Here is a 20,604-nt window from a genome sequence, read left to right as displayed (position 1 = left end):
GTCATACTGAGTGAAGTAAGTCAGACACAGAAAGACAAATATCATATGATATCGCTTATATGTGGAATCTAAAAAAACAAAAAGGGTACAAATAAACTTATTTACAAAACAGAAGTAGAGTCACAGATGTAGAAAACAAACTTACGGTTAGCAGGGGTTAAGGGGGAAGGGGAGGGATAAATTGAGAGATCGGGACCGACATATACACACTACTATATATAAAATAGATAACTGATAGTAACTTGCTGTATAGCACAGGGAACGCTACTCATTACTCTGCAATGGCCTATATGGGAAAAGAATCTAAAAAAAAAAAAAGTTTGGATATATGTGTAGGTATAACTGATTCACTTTGTTGTACACCTGAAACTAACACAACTTTGTAAATCAACTATACTCCAATAAAAATTTTTTTTTAAATGGACAATTTAAAAAATAATTTATCTTATTCTTATTTGGACTCTCTCCAATATTTCAAAATCTGTTTTGAACTGTGGGAGCTCAAATTTGTAACCACTTCATGAGGCTCTAATCTCCATTGAACAGTGAGGGAGGATTAATTACCAGTTCTAGCCTTTCATATCCCTGGTAAATATCTTCTAGTTTCATGATAATTTTCTTAATAGAGCCTGAACTTTGTTATCAGACACCCTTGGGAGATCAGTTATTATGACAAGTTGTATTACCTAGTAACAGAGGCCTTATGCCTTTATCCCTTTAAGTCCCCAAACATTTTACAAATCCTTTGGCTACAACTCTCTACAAAATTAATTAAATACCATCCTACTTGCTGAGACAGAATTCGTTTTAAACAGAATGGTCTTCTGTTAATGATTGCATTCTCTCTGTTCTGTAACAGTGGTGAGCAGAGAGGAGCAGTCGCTCTGAGGACAGTCCACTGCTCTCTGCCCTTGTCCCCAGCCCCCAAAGGCCACATCAGTAAGACCTGCAGGACGGTATAGATATCCCACTCCACTGATTATAAGGAATAAAACCATTGCCTGAAATGATTAGCTACCCCACTATGAAGAATTCCCTTGTTGCCTCAGATACCTAATTATCAGCAGAATTCCAAAGCTCCAGGTCTTCCAGCATCACCATAAACTCATATACAATGTGCTGCTTGTATTCCCTAATCTTACCCAGTCTCCTCTTCCAGAAACTTTCAAGCCTGATCCGCAACCCAAAAACTCTCCTTTGTCCTCGTGGGCCTCTCACTGCTGTGGCCTCTTCCGTTGCGGAGCACAGGCTCTGGACGCGCAGGCTTAGCGGCCATGGCTCACGGGCCCAGCCGCTCCGTGGCATGTGGGATCTTCCCGGACCGGGGCACGAACCCGTGTCCCCTGCATCGGCAGGCGGACTCTCAACCACTGCGCCACCAGGGAAGCCCTCCCTTTGCTTTTCTTAATCTTAAAAGTATCTGGCTATCTCCTGACAAAGGTTTTGCACTGCAGTCCTTTCAAGTAGTGGCTGTGTTTTCTTCTTCACTCACATAACTCGAAGAACACATTACTGTTCCTTGCTCTACATTTTCTCTTCCAAACAATTTCTTCTTTTTACTCTTTCAAAAAACTCCATCCATTCTGAAACTCATGACATCTGGTTTAATTATCTACAACCCCTTCCCCGTCCCCAGCTGCTGGACCTCCTAGTCGAGCCTCTCCTTGTCAATGACTTTTGCTCCTGCCTCACTCATACTCTCTACCGATGCCTGGTCATCATGTCCAGTGACGTGCTTCCATGTGCATAATCCACGTACCGTGGTGGCCTAGGAGTTGCCTTATCTCCTCATGTGTAGTAAAGTTACCCACTATTATTGTCATACCCTCCAGCTTATTACCACCGGGCATTATATAACCCTACTACTGGGGTATTGTTAACCATTTTTCCTTTCACCTCATGAGAACTTCATTCCACAGACTCCATCTCTTTTTCACTATTTATTAAATCTCCTATCTTCAAATCCTTCCTTAACTTTAGTTTTGATGGACCATTATCATAATTACTCCCTTTCAAGCACTTTCTGCTTTCCTTCTTTTTTTCCTTTTATCATACTCATTTATGAAGACTTAAATTTCGGTTGAACACAACACCCAACTCTCTTCTCTCCTGCATCTGAGCAGCTGTATATTCCTAGTAAAAATCATGTACAACAATTGGTGTTACTTTAAATTCTCAAAGATAAGCATCAACCCTAGCCAGCAGATCTGCTGTGTTTCTGATGTTGATTCCCTTTCCAACACTCTAAGATGACTACATTAGAAGATTTTCCTTGTCCTTAAAGTCTTATATTCCTTTTCTCCTCACGGAAGATCCACAGAGTGATGGTAGAAGTCATCAGAGAAGTGTTCAATTAACTTTCCACTATAAAATCCACCTGCACTTGTATGTGTCTTCTTTGTTTTCCCTTCTGTGACAGTGCAAGAATTTAGAAGTAAATTCCCCAAATGATGCCCAGGATCTAATTCCCTTTCCTCTTCTCAAGGCCTACACTTCTTTAATTATCTCCTCCCCCTCAGTATCTCCCCTCCCTACTAGGTCAATTCTATGTACATACATGGTCTGTGCACAGTCAGGTAGGCATTCTACGTAACACAAGCGAACTGAATGAAAATACAAAATACAATGGGTACAGTAGTAGCCGTGAGAACACATGCCATTTCTAAAATAAAATTCAAAATCAAATTATTTTAAAACACTCCAGAGTCTAAAAATGTATCTACAGACTTGAGTCATCCTATAAATTCTTCAATGATAACTTCAGATATTATGTCTTATCTTTAAAAAATAATGGCTCTTAGACTCCACATTTTCCTCCTCCTACTATCCCCTCCTCCTCCTATCCCATTTTATGACCCCTTTTACAGAAAAAATTCTCAAAAAATATGGTATGCATTTGCTATTTCTTCTTGCTCTGTTCCCATTCACTCTTCATTGTACTGCAGTTTGGGGTTCTGTATGGGTAATTTCCTGGCTTTGCCTTTACTGCTGTCCCGGCAGCCCACCTTGGTTTCCATACCTCATTGGCTATACCTTCTCAATTCCTTTCTCAGCCATCTCTTTCTCTACCGGGCCGATAAATGTTGGAGTACCTCAGGTTCTAGTCTTTGGGTGACTTCGTCTGTTTCCACTCTAAAATTACAACAAAAACAAAAGTAATTTTAATAATAACTACCATTTTGAATGCTCACTGTGAGCCTGGCATTTTTTATCATCCTCACTTATCGGAGAGGTAATCAAGGTCCAGGGAGATTAAGTGACTTCAGCTAGTAAGAGGCAGAGCCAAAATCAGAGCTGAAGCCATCTGGCAGCAAAGCCCAAGTTCTTAACCACAACAGTGAACCACCGCCTTATGTTTAAGTTTCCCAGCATTACATCTCCAGTCTGCACAGTTCACTCTGAGCTGCTGACTCTTTTATGCCATTGACTACTTAGAACTTGACGTCTTCACTTGGATGTCTAATTGGAAAATCATAATATGCCTGAAATAAGGGCCTTTGGACCCCCCCTAAACTGTGTTCCTCTACTCTGCATCTTATTAAATGATATCACATCTCTCTAGTTGACTCCAGCCCAAAGCTTACAATTATTGTAGATTTCTCCCATTTCCTTAATGTGTCTCTTCCATCCAATATATCGAAGAGATCAGTTCTACTTAAAATATATCTTATTCCACCATCCTCTCTCCCATGGACTACCAAAAAAGCAGACTTCTGGGTCTCCTTGCTTCCTCTTTTGTGCTTCTATCATTTACTCTCCAAAGACCAGCAAGAGGTCATTTAAAATGTAAATATATAAAGCTCCATGTTTTTTCATTGAATATATTCAGTAGCTTTATATTTCTCTTTGAACAAAAATCTAAACTCCTGAGCCATGTCCTGGAAAGCTCCCCATCAGCTGGGGCCTACCTACTTCTCTAAGCTTAGATCAAACACCTCTCCCTCAGTCACTCTGCTGCAGTCATATGGCTGACCTTTCTGTTCTTGAATCACGCCCAATCACTGTTTCCTCCAAGTATTGCACTTAATATCATTGCCCCTCATTTTAGAATGAGTGGCTCACTTTTTAAATAGTTTACATTTCTGCATAAATGTCACTTCAAAGGGCCTTTCCCTGTCCCCCTCACCATCAGAGCAGACCCACTTCCTTCATGGGAAAAGAAGGTGATGCCTCACCACAGTTGTTTTTCATAGCACTTGCTACAACCTGTTATTATATTTTTCTGTTCTTATATATGTCTCTGTCAGGTGAATACAAACTCCACAGTGCATTATCTTTACTGGTCATATTCACAGTTCCATCCTTAATGTCTAAAGTAGTCCTTGGCCCATAATTTTTGCCCAGTGTTTTTTGAATGAATCAATCAATTAATGATTGACTGTATGAATCAAATGCAAAGTAATTCAAAATAATAAACAATCACTTAATAAACTGTAATTATGTCCTTGGGCTATTCTAAGATATATAGGATTACTTCCACTTATGATAACTGGTTCTTGGTTAACATGCTAAATTTATTTCTTTCTCTTTTTTTTTTTTTTAATTGCATTTTTCTGTTCTAGCTAACTGTCAATCTGTCTGGTTGGGGACACTTTTCAAGCCATTGCTCATGGGCCTCATGCAGCAAGCCTTTATGTTTATTTGCTAAAGACTTTCTTGTGTTACATACGAAGATATATAGTACAGACTTTTGATGAGAATCTGAGAGAGTTCCATACCACTTAGGACTGCTGGATAGAAGTATAGACAACTCCAAATCAAACTGACTTAGAAAAAAGGTAATTGGGGACTTCCATGGTGGCACAGTGGTTAAGAATCCTCCTGCCAGTGCAGGGAACATGGTTCAAGCGCTGGTCTGAGAAGATCGCACATGCCACGGAGCAACTAAGCCTGCGTGCCACAACTACTGAAGCCTGTGCATCTAGAGCTGTGCTCTGCAACAGGAGAAGCCACCGCAATGAGAAGCCCACGCACCACAGCACAGAGTAGACCCTGCTCGCCTCAACTAGAGAAAGCCTGCGAGCAGCAATGAAGACAGAACACAGCCAAAAATAAATAAATAAATAAATTTATTATAAAAAGGAAAAGAAAAAAGGTAATTGACCCAAGTAACTGAAAAGTACAAGTTCCTCTCTTTCCAGAGAACTTCCTTTTGGTTGATGTCATAATTGGTGGTCTTCCACATGGAGGTGTTGGCTACATCTGCTCCATATCTTATATATTTTTAGGTTAAAATCAAATGAGAAAGTGGCAATTTTTTATTCTCATAACCCAAGAAAATATTTCCATTTGTGCTATTGATTCTGATCAAATCATAGGTTCATCACTCAAGAAACAAACACCAAAAAAATAACAATAGATTTGGGAGAATTTGGTGTCTATTTGGTTGACTCTGTACCTAATTTGAGGCTCTGCTTAAATGTTACCTTTCAGTTACTCCTTTCCTGACCACTCCATATAAAAGAGCACCAAATTCTTCATAACGCTTATAACTATATGACAATGCATAAATTATTAGTTTATTTATTTTCTCCACCAGAATGTTATCTCCACAAAACATGGTTTATCTGTTATGTTTATTGCTGTACTTCTAGTACATTGCACTTATTAGGCATTCAATAAATATTTGTTGAATAAATTAATGAGCTGACTTGGACCTTTGGCCAAGTGCTTGAGCTTGCAACAGACTGAAAAGGGAGTGAAGAGTAGTTCCCAGAAAATACTAGTGAAAGAAGGGTGAATTAGTCATGCATCGCAAGTTCTTTTAATTTTTGTGCGTGGACTTTCTGAAAACTATTTTGGCTGTTTCTTTTGCTAAATTTCTGATTCTTATCTGTCTTGCAAATGAATTGGATGTAAGATATATACAAATCATTGATGAGCAATATGTTATGGTAGTATCATTAAATCTCTGCTTCATGCATAGTTTATGGTATACTATATTTTCCTTGTCATTTTCACATTACTCATGCTTAATCAGTAAAAATTAAAATAACAATTTTAGATACTGTTAATTCTTATTTTATCATAATTGAGACTCTGAATTGTTACATTTTACTTGTCTTTTTTATGTTGAATTTTTATAAAAAGCTTATTATTTTGGTAGAAATTATACATATTCATCATTATGAAAATTCAAGGACTATAATTAAGTTTTGAGAAAAAGGCAAAATAATCATCCACATGCTTACCACCCAAAATATTATTATCTCTGCATATTTACAGATAAAAAGGGATGAAAGAAGTAGGTGTAAATAATATTACAAGATATAATACTGTGATATATTTTATTTAAAATATTTAACTTTACTTATATTTAATATGAGAAAAATTTACTGAACTTTAAGGAATTGGTAAAAGTTTGATAGACATTTTTTCCAGAAAATATCCAAAATTATCCATTTAAAGATTAAAAATTATGAAAGTTATTGAGTTAAATCTTTTAAAAGTATCTCTAGTTTATATGCACTCATTTACATTTGCACTTTTCACTTTCCAATTTTGTTATATTTTACTTATCAGAGATTGATAATTTTTCTTTTTGTCTGAATACACGTTTGCTTCCTTTAGCTAACATATTTTGAGGGGTTCTAATGTCTCCTTCACTTTTATTTACATATTATAACACATTTAATCTTCACAATGGCCTCCTGAAATCTTTCTTATTATTAATTTGCCCAAGATTATACACCTAAAATGCATCAGAGTTGAAACTATAAGAATCTGGACCCAGACCAATTATTTGTTCCATTATACAATTATGTGTCTTATGTTTGACCTTAGATATATACACAATAGTATTTAATACCAATGACCTATTCTTTTTTTTTCACATCTGCTTCAGTTTTGAATGTACAATTTTGATACAACTCTTTTTAAGCTATATTCCTTTCCATCCCTTATGTGCTATGTTCCCTGAGTCCTTGCATTTTTAAAAATGTCTGTGAACTTTTTACTCTAAGGACAAATAGTTTGGTGGGGTATTCTTAGGTAACATTTTTCTTAGAACATTGAGACATTGCTTCATTGTCTTCTTGCACTAAAGGTTGCAGTGGAAAAGTCTGAAACCAGCCTAATTATTTTCCACTTTTTAGGTCACTTACGTTTCCTCTCTGGAGGCTCACAAGATGTTTTCTAGATTTTGAACCTTGATAACATCACAAATGATGGTTTGCCCTTTACAGTTTCATATCAATCTTTCTGGAAGAAGAAGGTCCATTTTTCACTTGCAGGTTAATTACTATTGTTAATTTCAGGACAAATCTCTTCTAGCGTACCTTTGAATTTTTATTTCTGTTTAATTAACTGTAATCATTTTTCTGGAATAATAATTATGTTGTATTGAAACTCATTTTGCTTTGTTCCATCACCATCATTTTTCACTCAGTCAATTTGTTTATTATTTCACTCTTTTTCTTAACTCTGCCACTATTATGCCACTCTTTTTCTTAACTCTGCCACTATTCTACAGATTTTAGTAAATATTTAAAAGTATGCCCAAAGGAAACTTAACAACGCCCTCCGTAGGAAGGTACTCTACCCTACCTGACTTGAGAAAAGGGCAATCAAACAAATCCAGGCCCTGCTAGACTTGTCTCTCATAAAGAATGAGAATAAAAGGCTAAGGAATGTTCTGAAGATCACATCCCAGGGACTATTAAAAATCTGATGTTTAATTATAAGAATATAGAATTCTTACCCTTCCCAGCACCTTACTGCCACACCAACAGTGTATCAATATAAAAACAGATTACAAGTGAGAGTCACAGACTCTATTTAGGAAGTTCCAAGGGAAATCCAAAGGCAACAGGAGGAAAACAGTCTGACAAGGAAACTAGAATCTTCTGGCACCTACATTTATGTCAAACTTTAAACACAACCCAACTCTTAGCCGGATAACATAAAGCCTCACACTAAAAGCTTAATTACCTTAGTGCCTATTAACCCCATCGTGTCCAGCTTTCAACAAAAAATTACAAGGCATTCTAAAGACAAACAAACAGTCTGAAGAGACAAAGCAAACAAAGTAACAACACAACTAAGATATGGCATGAATTTTGAAATTATCAGATAGAGAATTTAAAACAATTGTGTTTAAGATGTTAAAGACTCTATAGGAAAAAGTAGACAACTTTCAAGAACAGATGGGTAATGTAAGCAGAGGGATAGAAACCCCAAGAAAGAGTCAAAAGGAAATTCTAGAAATCACAGACACTGTAATAGAAATGAAGAATGCTTTTGATGGCCTCATCAGTAGACTAAACATGGCAAAGGAAATAATAAGTGAACCTGAAGATATGCCAATAGAAACTGCCAAAAGTGAAATGCAAAAAGTAAAAAAAAAAAGAAAAAAAATAAATGGAATATCCAAGAAATGTGGGAAAATGACAAAACATGTACCATATGTATAATAGAAACATGAGAAAGAAAAGGACAGGAAGGAGCAGAAGAAATATTTGAAGCACTAATAATAGAATTTTCCAAAATTATTTATAGACACCAAAGTACAGATTCAGAAAACTTAGAGAACAACAAGCAGGATAAATACCAAAAAAAAACGACACCTAGGCATATCATGTGCAAACACCAGAAAACCAAAGACAAAGAGGAAATCTTGAAGAAGTTATTATATGGTAGAGGAAACTTATCTTTAGAGGAATAAGAATAAGAATTACATTGGATTTCTAGTCAGAAACCATGCAAGCAAGAAGAGAATGGAGTGGAATGTTTAAAGTGTGGAGGGGAAAAAACCCCAAATCCTACTGTATTATGTATTCGTTTAACATACTTTCAAAAGTGAAGGAGAAATACTCTTAGACAAATGTAAACTGAGGAAATCTGTTGCCAGCAGATCTTCCTTGCAAGAAATGTTAAAAGAAGTCTAGAGAGAAGAATGATATAGGTCAGGAACTTAGATCTACATAAAGAAAGGAAGAGCATAAGGGAAGGAATAAATGATAAAATAAAACCTTTTCTCTTATTCTTAATTTAATAAATAATTGTTTAAATAATCATAGCAATAATGTTTTAGGTGATTATAGCATATGGACAAATAAATAACAGCAATGTTATAAAGGATGGAAGGAAGAGGTTGGGAATACTCTGTTTATGGCAGTTTTATTTATGATCACCAAAAACTGGAAGGAATCAAGGTATCCTTCAAAGGTGAATGAATATACAGTGGTATGTCCACACAATGGAGCGTTCCTAAAACAATTTTTTAAAATGAGCTATCAAACCATAAAACAACTTGTAAGAAATTTGAATACATGTTACTAAGTGAAAGAAGCCAATCTTAAAACTCTACATATTGTATGATTCCAACCATATGACATTCTGGAAAAGGGAAACTATGGAGACAGTAAAAAGATCTGTGGTTGCCAGGGGTGTAGAGGGAGTGAGTAGGGATTAAGAGGTGAGGCAGAGTGAATTATTAAGGCAGGGAAACTAATCTGTATGATACTGTAATGGTAGATACCTGACATTATGCATTTGCCAAAACCTATAGCACTGTACATCACAAGTGGCAAACCTTAATATAAACTATGGAATTTAGTTAATAATTATTAATATTGGTTCATTTATTATAACAAATGTTCCACGTTAATGCAAGATATTAATAATAGAGGAAATGTGTGCAGGGGGTGGGAGAGAGTAACATGAAAATCTCTGTACCATCTGTTCAATTTTTCTGTAAATCCAAAACTGTTCTAAAAAAGTTAAATATCCAGTCTTTTCATTTCAGACCAATAAAAAGATTATATATTAATGTACTCCCTAATTTGCCTCATTTTTTATGTGCCTATTATATATCAGGCACAGTACTTGGGGTATATGGCTTTACAGAATTCTCCTAATGTAGAAAGAACCTAGACTAAATATACGTATTATACCAGATTAAAGATTGACCACGTTTCATAATGAGGTGAATATTATTATGGGTACTACCTCTCCCACTGTTACTACTTTAATTATGGATGTGTTCCTACATTAATCTTCAGGGATAACCCACATACTGTGTACATTATATACCTATTTGAGAAATTTTGTCTCCTTTAGCAAATATTTGCTAAAGGAAAACATTTGAAATCAAAAGAGGCTTTTATCAGAGCAGGAAACCGTATCACACAGTACATTTATGATGTTCTTACTACAAAATATTTTCTGACGTCTGACTTTTAAGGTCTGCGCAGACATATAAATGCCAGCAGTCTTAACACTTCATTCCCAAGTTTTCCAAGTCTGATGTTTGTTGGCTCTTGTTACAATTAATATCTAGTCTTCTCTTGGCTGAAGTTACTTTGTGTTGTCTAACTTGGTTAAATCACTTGTTCTGGATTGAATAAGTTAATTCATGTACTTGTTTACAAGATATTATGTTTTTCATCTTGGCCTTCACAGTGGGTGTAGGTGAATAGGCTTTTTGCTTCAAGCTTGATTCTGATCCCAAAATATCATCCAATTTTCACTCTTTCTGTTTCAAATGTTGATTTTACTCTGGTGTTTGCTGCTTCAGATAGCATTCAGTACAGGTTTTATAAGTTGCTACTAAGATTTTCTCTCCTATTCTCACAGGTTCCCCAGTTATAATCATTTTTTAGACTTTGTTTTTTAATTATTTAATACCAAAACCATTAACAAAAAGATAGATAATAAAAAAGAAAACAAATATACCTAAGACAGAGAGCTAGAATGGGGTTTTAGGAAGTTTATTAATAAGTGAAGAAAAATCTTAAAAGCAACTGTATAGTATACTAGGTGGTATGGACACCAAACCTAAAGATTTAATTCTACTTAGTCATTTTTATTATGATTTAAAATACCAAGTAAATGCCTCAAAGAATCATAAATGCTTCTCCTTACAAGAGAAAGTATAGACAAACTGTTTACAACAACTAAGGAACTTTTCCATTTGAAGGACTACTAAATTTATATTTCTAATTAATGCATTGGTCTGAGTTTCTTTAAGTTGTCTACAGTGCATCGTTTTACACCGGAGTTACTAAGATAACCCTCTGATAATACGGTTGATATCCAAAATGAAGCACTGACTCTTTCTTATGCTTAGAATTAAATAGAAAAACACAAATATAGCTGAAATATGTTTTCTGATATGGTCTAGTGCCTTTCCAACTTGATCTTATCCTGCTGTGTTCCTTGCTCATCAAAGATTCAGCCACATCAGCCCTCTTTGCCTCCAGTACACCAAGTTCATTCCCATTTCAAGTGCTTCTTCTTCTCCATAGCATCCTGCTTTATTTTACCATATTTCTTATCAAATATTTTGTGTTTACGTACTATCAAATTTAGCTTCCACAAAACTGAAATGAGGTAAATATTGTTATGGGTACTACCTCTCCCACTGTTACTTCTTTAATGGGGGCAAAAATTATGTTTTATTTTCCCACCTTTGGATACCCATTATCTAGCTCTTTCTCTGGAACGAAGGAGGGCTCCAATCAATGTTTATTGAATAAATAAGATATAATTTCAAAATTTAAATTGTAAGGCTCTTCAGGCCATTCCACTTTATTGAGTCAAGTTAGTATAGAAATACAATACTAATACAAATTAGTACAGAAATACATAGGATCCAAGTAAAGACCAACTGGATCACTGTTTCCTCATATGGTCAAAGTGTCTATTTTGGAAACAGTACTTGGTACTGGTGATTATTCAGTACATCTTGTGTCAGTCCTTGAGCTGACACTTGGTTGAAAGACGCACCATTCTAGCCACTCAGTGGGTAATTACTGTTGAGTTTTCCTAACTTTTCTTCTACTCACCGTTTCATAAGAGCCCTTTTTCATTCAAAAAGTCTTTATCAGTCATGATATGCCAGTCACCCAAAAGTCATAGGGAATAAAAATTAATAAACATGATAAACTTTAGAGCTGGAGAGGTTGGCAGGAGGCAGTAGAGAGACTATGATACCAATTCTTCACTCTGCCTGTGCACATCTAGACCACGTTCTGTGTAAATATACATACACACACGCGCGCACACACACACACACACACACACACACACACACACACACACAAAGACTGGAGGGAAATATACCAAGTTATAGATGTTTGTCTATATGGTTTAAAATTATAGACAATACCATTTTTATTTTATCTTTTTTACAACTTTCATTTTTCAAAATTATCATTTAAGTTGAAGAAGTGTTATCTGTCGTTAACCTCCATCAGCTCTGAGCAAAATGTCAATTGAACTATGCTACCTGGAAAAGTCAAAGCTCTTTAATCAGTTTTTATGATTATAATTTGTTATAGTATTCTTATGAAAATTAAAGTAAAATCTCTGGCAATTATTAATTATTTTGCCAATATTACTGATTATTATATCAATAGCAAATGTTACGTTTTACTCTCCTGTTTGGTTAACTCTGTAATTATATCTCAACTGCTAGTGAGTGTTGCCAGATCTAGGAAATAAAAATACAACAAACACAGTGAAATTTGAACTTCAAGTGAGTGACATGTTTTAAAGGTATGTCTTGTGCAATATTTGAGACATATTTATACTAAAAAAGTCATTTATTATTTACTTAAAATTTAAATTAACTGAGTGCCCTGTATTTTATGGTCAACTCTAATTAGTTCAGAACTTGAGCGAGAAAAAGTAAGAGTGGATCTCTTCAAACCCAGCAAGTCATTGCAAAGATCCCACATAGAACCTCAAAATCTCTAAAATGACAGGGAATTTCAAGGTCTTCTAGGACTGTAAAATGTACAATATGTAAATGCCTTTCCTGGGGTATTCAAATGTTTCATTGAAGGCAATCAAGAAGAATTTGGGAGCAAGTGTGTGGAGCCTGGGGGCAGTAGGAATGGGCCAAGGGAGGTTTATTTATCGTTTGAAATCTAAGGTGATATCCTTGAAGTTGCCTGAAATCTTAAAGTCATGTATAGTTTCAAAGCAGCGTGTAGGATTTCTGAAAGTATGCATGGAAAAATGCCTTTGATTTATAATGGCCAGCATGAGTCAGCATGTAACATAAGATGATGCCATTTATGGGTTCTGTTATAACAGTCTAATTTAAGCAGGTTTTTAACCAACACCTTTCCTTGTCAGCGATGTACATGATGCAAGTTAGCGTAGGTGCAAATGCCCTCTATATCTGTCAAGATTCTCCAGAGAAGGAGAACCAATAGAATCTATGTATATTCTATAGAGATTCATTTTAAGGGATTAGCGGAAACAATTGTGAGGGCTTGGCAAGCCCAGAGTTCCTAGGGCAGGCCAGCAAGCCGGAAATTCAGGCGGCAGTTGAGGTAGCCTTGAATCTCAAATTTATAGGGGAGAATGAAAGTTGAAATCTGAGGCAGGATTTCTATATTACAATCTTGAAGCCGAATTTCTTCTTCCCCTCAAAACCTTAGTTTTTCCTCTACGGGCCTTCAACTGATTGGGGAGCCCGTCCACATAATCAAGGGTAATCTCTTTGACTTAAGGTCAACTGACTATCGATCTTAATCACATCTACAAAATACCTTCACAGCAACATCTAGACTAGTGTTTGACCAAACAACTGGGCACATTGGCCTAGACAAGTTGACACACAAAATTAACTATCACACTACCTTATAACTGATATTTATTTACAGGTTTCAGAGCATTTTATTTGTAATACAAGGTAAGGAACATTGGCTCTGGAGTTAGATGGCCTGGTAATGTCATGCTTAAATATATGAATCAATACGGTATTTTCCAAACTTCCCTTATTCTCAGACTACTCAAATGAATTTTGTCATATCCCTATGAACCCATTAAGTTTTAAATATAAAAACTTAATAGTTTTTCAAATCAAATGCAACTTGATTTCTTTAAAAGTTTAGCCTCATACTATCTCATGATTTCTGTGAAATCATGTTTTTGTTATTGTTGTGTGCATATCACATACAAATAAATTAACTCCCTATGTAAACTGCCAATATATGTATCTCATAAACCACTTGGAAGTGTATCATGCTTTGGGGAAAAATTAGTTTTATGTAGGTAAAAATATAGCTTTTGAAAAGATATTTATGTTTGGGATTGACATGTACACACTGCTATATTTAAAATGGATAACCAATGAGGACCTACTATACAGCACAGGGAACGAGGACCTACTGTGTAGCATAGGGGACTCTGCTCAATATTATGTAACAACCTAAATGGGAAAATGTATAATTGAATCACTTTGCTGTATACCTTAAACTATCTCAATGTTGTTAATCAACTGTACTCCAATATAAAATAAAAACTTGGAAAAAAAGATGTTTCCTGGATTCCTATTGCTTCAACAAATATTTATGAATTATGATGTCAGGAGTTGTTCTATGCACTGCAGATACAGAAACAATCTAGGCAGTCAAAACTGCTGCTTTTGTTGAGTCTACTGTCAAGTGGAGGTGACAAACAAATAAAAAGAAAAATAAATTTTAAATACTGATATGTGTTACAAAGGAAATAAAACAGGTTAAAAGAGGAAAGTTCCTGGGAAGGTGAAACTTTTATTTTAATATGGACAAGTATAATCAACATCCCCTCTCTTCTTCTTGGCAATCATCCAGAGGCAACGAGGAGGATAAGAAATATAAACATGAAGTCCATTAGAAACTAAATAAAAATATATGAATAAAATCTCAGATGTATCAACAAGCAACACTGAATTCCTAAATAGGAGAGAGGACTGTCCAAACCATGAAGACCAACAGGGTTATACAGAGAGGATCCTTGTGGTTGCAGAACTCAATGAAAAAGCCATAAACATGTTTATTCTTAAGTAGGTGGTACAGCTTGAGATTCAAAAGCAACAGTTTCTTGTTTGCAAAAATGGCAACAGGGTGCCTGAAACACGTGGGGAGCTTCCTTGGAACTGGCTCTGTTTTGAGGAAAAGAAGATGGAAAAGGATGAGTGTGAAATCACACAGACAACCTACATTGCAGGTCAGTCCAAGGAGAGATGAGAGCCACTTCACATCATTGTGAGTTGCCTGCCAGTTGCTAACCGTAATATTTTTGGATCAGTAAAAGCTAATAAACTTCTCATGCGCGCCAACCTAGAGCATAAAAACATTTCTCACCAGCCTGGAATATAATACTGGCCCATTCTTCAGGAAAACCTCCTTCAGGTAATCAGGCTAGAAAAAATCATTTTATTCAAACATGAGTTATCAGAATGGAACCAGCAACAATATAAAATCTGAATAGACTAAGAACATTCCAGGATGAATATTCTAATCCTAAAGTAATTCTAAAAATATAACAAAAAGGGATATATACAACTGAAAAGTAAATATATAAATTAAATTAAAAAACATACTCAAATAATCAAAAAAAGAAGAAAAAGGGAATAGAGGATCAAAAAACAAAGAGAGTATAAACAGAAAACAAATAGTAAGATAATAGACCCAAAACTATAGTATCAATAATTCCATTAAAGGTTAGTAAACTAAACAAATAAAAGCAAAGGCAAATGTTATCAAAATAGGTAAAATACAAAAGAATACTACATAGTAATTACAAGGAATGGACTTTTAATTAACACACAATGTAAAGGAATTTCAAAAACATTACTATGAGTGAAAGAAGATTTATACAAAGTGTACGTACACTTTAGTATCAAATTCGAAAACAGGCAAATGAATCTATAATGGAAAAAAATTAGAACAGTTGCCACTTCAGAATTTTAAAATAAAATATTGGATACATAAAGGAATCACCCAACATTTTATGTATTTACTCATCAGAGTTGAGTACTGTTCTGGCCTTTGGATACAACAAATTCTTCAAATCAAGACTCTTTGCCTTTAACACATCATTGAAGTTACAAAAACTCAAAGATTTTTACAAATTATAACAACAGGACAGGACAGAGTTAGAATATTGGAGCTCAAGGTATATAACCTACCCCCTACCCACCCACCATCAGCATTTATACTGATCTTTCAGTCCTAATTAAAATAAAATCTATGGTCCTTATTTGTGCACTGTTAAATCATTAATGCAATATAAGTTGTCTGGTAAATGTGTTTGCTCTTTCATGGAGGGAATTTTTTTTCATTTAGAACAAATTCACCTCTTTAGTAAAAGTCACTGTTTGCAACACATTTCTTTGAAAACTGTTGATGGTTTTTGATTAAAAAACAAAAAAGCTAATAATCCAAGAATTCAGCAGCTTAAAATATCAGCTGTTTATTCCCGTGGATCTGAGTTTGCCTGAGGTAAGAGATTGCTGTAAGTGCAATTGTTCTGCTCTACCTGAGACCAGTAGGTTAACTGGGGTCTGTTCATCTAAAGAATGGATATTGGTTGGGTAACTAACACTACCATAGGGGTTAAGTTTATAATTGAATTTAGCAACAAGTATGACCCCGGTGACACTGGTAAAAAACTGCTTCAGTGGATCAGGAGACAAATTAGAGTTACTGGAGGTAAAGAGAAATGAAAAAGTAGGAAAAGAATGCGAGGACGAAATTTTCATGAAATTTGACTCTAAAAAAAACAATAGCTAAAGAAAGACAGTATTGGGTGAGCTTTAAACACTACACAATTGTATCAACGTGCAATGCTTTATTTTTATTAAATTTCTTTAGGTTTACAAAATTTTGAATTAAATTTTATATCAAATTCTTAAAATATATTTACATATATATTCTCAAGTATGAAAATGAATATAAATGTTTATATGTATAGACATTCATGACTCAAGTTGTAAGATCTCATATTTCTTAACTTGCACAATTAGAGGAAGAGTCTCATAAAATGATATGAATAGAAGATCATGGTTTAATTGAAAACCAATTTACCACAAATATTACATTGGAGAACTCCAATTCCACAGTGGTCACTGGCCTACCTGTGGAGGAACGTGGTGCATCCTGGAATCGCTTTTTATTTCTCATTTGTGGAAGCCTAGTTCAGTACTTTGCAAATATTATACCCAAGAAACCAAATGATGAATTTGGTACTACTGCTGTTGCTTTAAAAGACTTGTATTGGATACAGCAAAGGTAAAAATCACTGTGAGGAAAGTTTGTAGTGACAGATTTGTCTGTTGCTATTTCTCAAAGAAGGTAAGGGTTGTGGAATATTTCAGACATGTGGAGTTGGGAAGTAGGGTGAACTTGTTTTCAACTTTATGGAAAAATTGTATTTATACAGGTGTTTATGATAGGTGAGTAGATAAGTAAAATCATATCTCTTCCTGTGAGGAATGCAGGAGGAATTTTTAGTCGAGGAAAGAGAATTTCCTTTTAATTTCATTGAGAAAGCTTTAGAATTATTGAATACCAAATTTAGAATTTGCATTTCAAAGTTAAGCCTTTTCCTAGGTTGAGAGATGAAAAGGAAAGGAACATTGATTCTCTTTTGTGTTTTGTTTTCTGAATGAAATATTACTTTTTATTCAGTTTGGTATTCAAATTGTGTATGCTCCAATTGTTTTACTGAAAATACTTAAAGATATGAAACATATTTGAGCCCAGTTGGTATCCTACTTTATATTAAAACCAGACAATTTTATAAGGTGATTTGTCTCCTTCTTTAATTTTTCTATACATTTTTTTCTAGACACAGTGTGCTTTGAATACTAAACCATTAAGTTATGAGAACATTCAGAATTTAAGCACATACTGGAGTTTAGTACAAATAATAACATAGACATCATTCTGTATGAAATTTGTTCTACCCCTTTCCATGTCTAAATGTTCATTTTTGCATAAACATTATCTTTGGCTTCAATAAAGATTTATAACCCCTGGAATTGTTTAACTTTATGAAATGAACCACAGTCAAACCAGGGCTTCAAACAGTTCCTTTATAAGAGACAATTTTCTGGTTATAACTCTATTCTTGCCTCTCTAGTCAACCTAAATATTAAACTTAATAAAATTGGTATATGCCAGTATATCTACAAAAATGTCGGGATTTTATAATATTTGTCATTTAATAAGAGTTAGGGCATAGATTTATAGGCATATTAGATGGAAATTATGAGAGAATAATAATGAATCTTGGTGTTTTTAAGAGTAGTAACCAACTGACTTCCTTCATCTGAAATAATAGCTAAATGACGATTGCGATGTCTTCCAAGCCCACAAACACTTCTAAGGTAAAACAATTCCACTCAGAGCTTTTATCACAGGATTGCTCTGTACACCTAGTTTTGTACCGTGTGATACTATTCAAAAGCACCTCTGACTAGACAATGACTGAATCCAAGAAGTGTATCCATGCCAGACTATGAGAGTGGCCAGTGGAAAATGCTCTGAATGGCAACATAATCATTGTCAGAAATCTGAACTAGGAACTATTTAGTATGCTAGCTTTCTTTGTGTTTATATCCAATAATTCTTTTCATATTTCTTCTAGGAATATAATAATTTTACCTATTAGAAGTTTACTGGGTGTGGTTTGGGAGGGGCTGGCATTCTCCCTGCTTCTACTGCCATAGGTATGAAACAAAGATTGGTTCAGAGATGGGCACATAATATGTTATGTTAATTAGAGTCAATCAGAATACTCCTTGTGGATATTATGTTAAAACTGTTGGAATACACACTCTCTTTCAACCAGGTCACTAAGAAGATATGATGTAACTCTAGGACTGGTAATGTCAATATGGCCACCATATGGAGCAATCTGGTCTAATATATATGTATATATCTTTACCTGTATTTATCTATCTATCTATCTACCTACGTATCTAGAGAGAGAGAGAGAGAGAGAGAGAGATTGAGAGAGAGAAATATTATTCAGTCCCTGTATCAACCATTCCTGAATGCAATGGTAAACCTTTACTTATCTGTTATATACAACAGTAAATTGTTTTACATTAATGGTAATTTGCTTTGCATTTTTATTAAGTGCAATTGAAAGTATCCCAATTAATACAGAGAAAATTTATGCATAGGCAAAGAAATCTGAGGCTAAAAAGAAACAGAGATAAAGGTCACCCATAAGGCAGAGAAAAGGAATCATAAAAAAATCAAAGTTATGAGGAAGCAAAAGCTATAAAGAAATAGATTGGTTTAGGGAAAAGAATGAAAAGCAGATGTTTGTAAAAATTCATTAAAGGTTAGTCACTACTGCATTACTTAGAGCTGCTTAGAATCCAGTTTCAGCCTTTGTGATACCAGGCACTGCTATGTTTTCCATTATACCTCAGATCTGATTGCATACCTGAGTGTCATACTTCGTTATATCCACTTGTATCCTTACAGTAAGCCTCCCATTATTTGGTGATAACTTGAATAATTCTGTTTTAATTGCATTCACAAGGGACTAAATAAAGTAAATTATTTTAAACTTTTTAATGAAATAGTGGAAATTTTCACACTCCTCTTGTACGACCACAGATTGATGCCAGTTATGGGACCATTTGAAATTGAAATGAGGAAATTGTCATTTTCATCTGGAAGATTTTATATGATGGCAATATATAAATAAGGTGAATTTTTAATGTAAAAAATTCTGGATCTTGACAATTTAATTCATATCAATATTTACTAAATTCTTACTCTTTAGTCAAGATGCTTTCAGATAAAAAAATCTGAATCAAATTTATGATATTATAAATTTATGATATTATAAGGTAATATTGCATAATCAACAACTCAAAATCCAGAGGCAAAGTAAGCACCACACTCTATGGTATATCACTCAATAATATAACTAAGAAACCTGGGATCTCTGCCAATAAATTTCACAAAACTATATGAAATAAACAAGTACTTACAAAAGACAAATTATTAAAGATGACCAAAAGAGAGAGAGAGAGCAAAGAAAAAAAAAAATCTGATATGTCCAATAGCTATTTTAAAAATGTAAACTATTACTAAAAACCTTCCTATAAATTCTTATCCCCATAATGGTAGAGTAGATGGTACATTACTAATCCTAATTCAGATAAAAATTATAAACACTGGGTAAAATATTTGAAGAAATAGTGAACAAAGTAGACAGAAACTGGAAGGAGTTGACCCATGAAAGAAGGAAACTACACTAGCTTTTCTCTTGACGGGACTCTCAAGTTAGTATACAAGCCGTATTTTTACTGGGTTGAGGAGAGTAAGGAGGAAGATTCAATAAAGGAGGGACTAACAGAGGAGAGAGCCCATATCTGTCTATAAACTTTATCCAAATTATTTGCTAACCACTGAACCTCACATGTGCGGAGAGTTCAGATTTCTCAGTGAAAAACACCGCTAGAAGACTGAGATAAATGAGTCATTTCATTGATGCCCACTTCAGGGGAGCCAAAACTTTGAGTTTGTGTCAAATTGATTTAATTTAACTACTAGAATAATAATCAATCATCTTTAGAACAAGATAACAGAATCCAGTTTCTACAGTGGTCATCCACAATGTCCACTATGCAATAAACAATTAGTAGACAATGAGAAGGAACAAGAAATTATGACCCACACTCAAGAGGAAAAGCAGTCAACAGAAAACAATCATAAAATACTATGAACATGGAAATTAGAATACAAGGACTTTAAATAAACGATTATAAATAAGTATGGGAACTTGAAGTAAAATATGATGATGATGAATAGGCAGATAGGGGATCTCAGAAGAGAAATGGAAACTCTAGAAAATAAC

At 34.6% G+C, this 20,604-nt stretch overlaps 1 long non-coding RNA gene across 8 annotated transcripts in view; it reads left to right on the top strand.

Moving 5' to 3' along the window:
• LOC132597903 (uncharacterized) overlaps positions 1 to 20,604 on the top strand; it is a 403,919-nt gene that overhangs the window by 257,933 nt on the left and 125,382 nt on the right. The gene's annotated exons all lie outside the window — the stretch shown is intronic.

This window comes from Globicephala melas, chromosome 10 (assembly GCF_963455315.2).
Source record: "Globicephala melas chromosome 10, mGloMel1.2, whole genome shotgun sequence".
Lineage (NCBI taxonomy): Eukaryota > Metazoa > Chordata > Mammalia > Artiodactyla > Delphinidae > Globicephala > Globicephala melas.
Note: the sequence above shows the minus strand (reverse complement) of the source record. Positions and strands in the feature narration are given on the sequence as shown.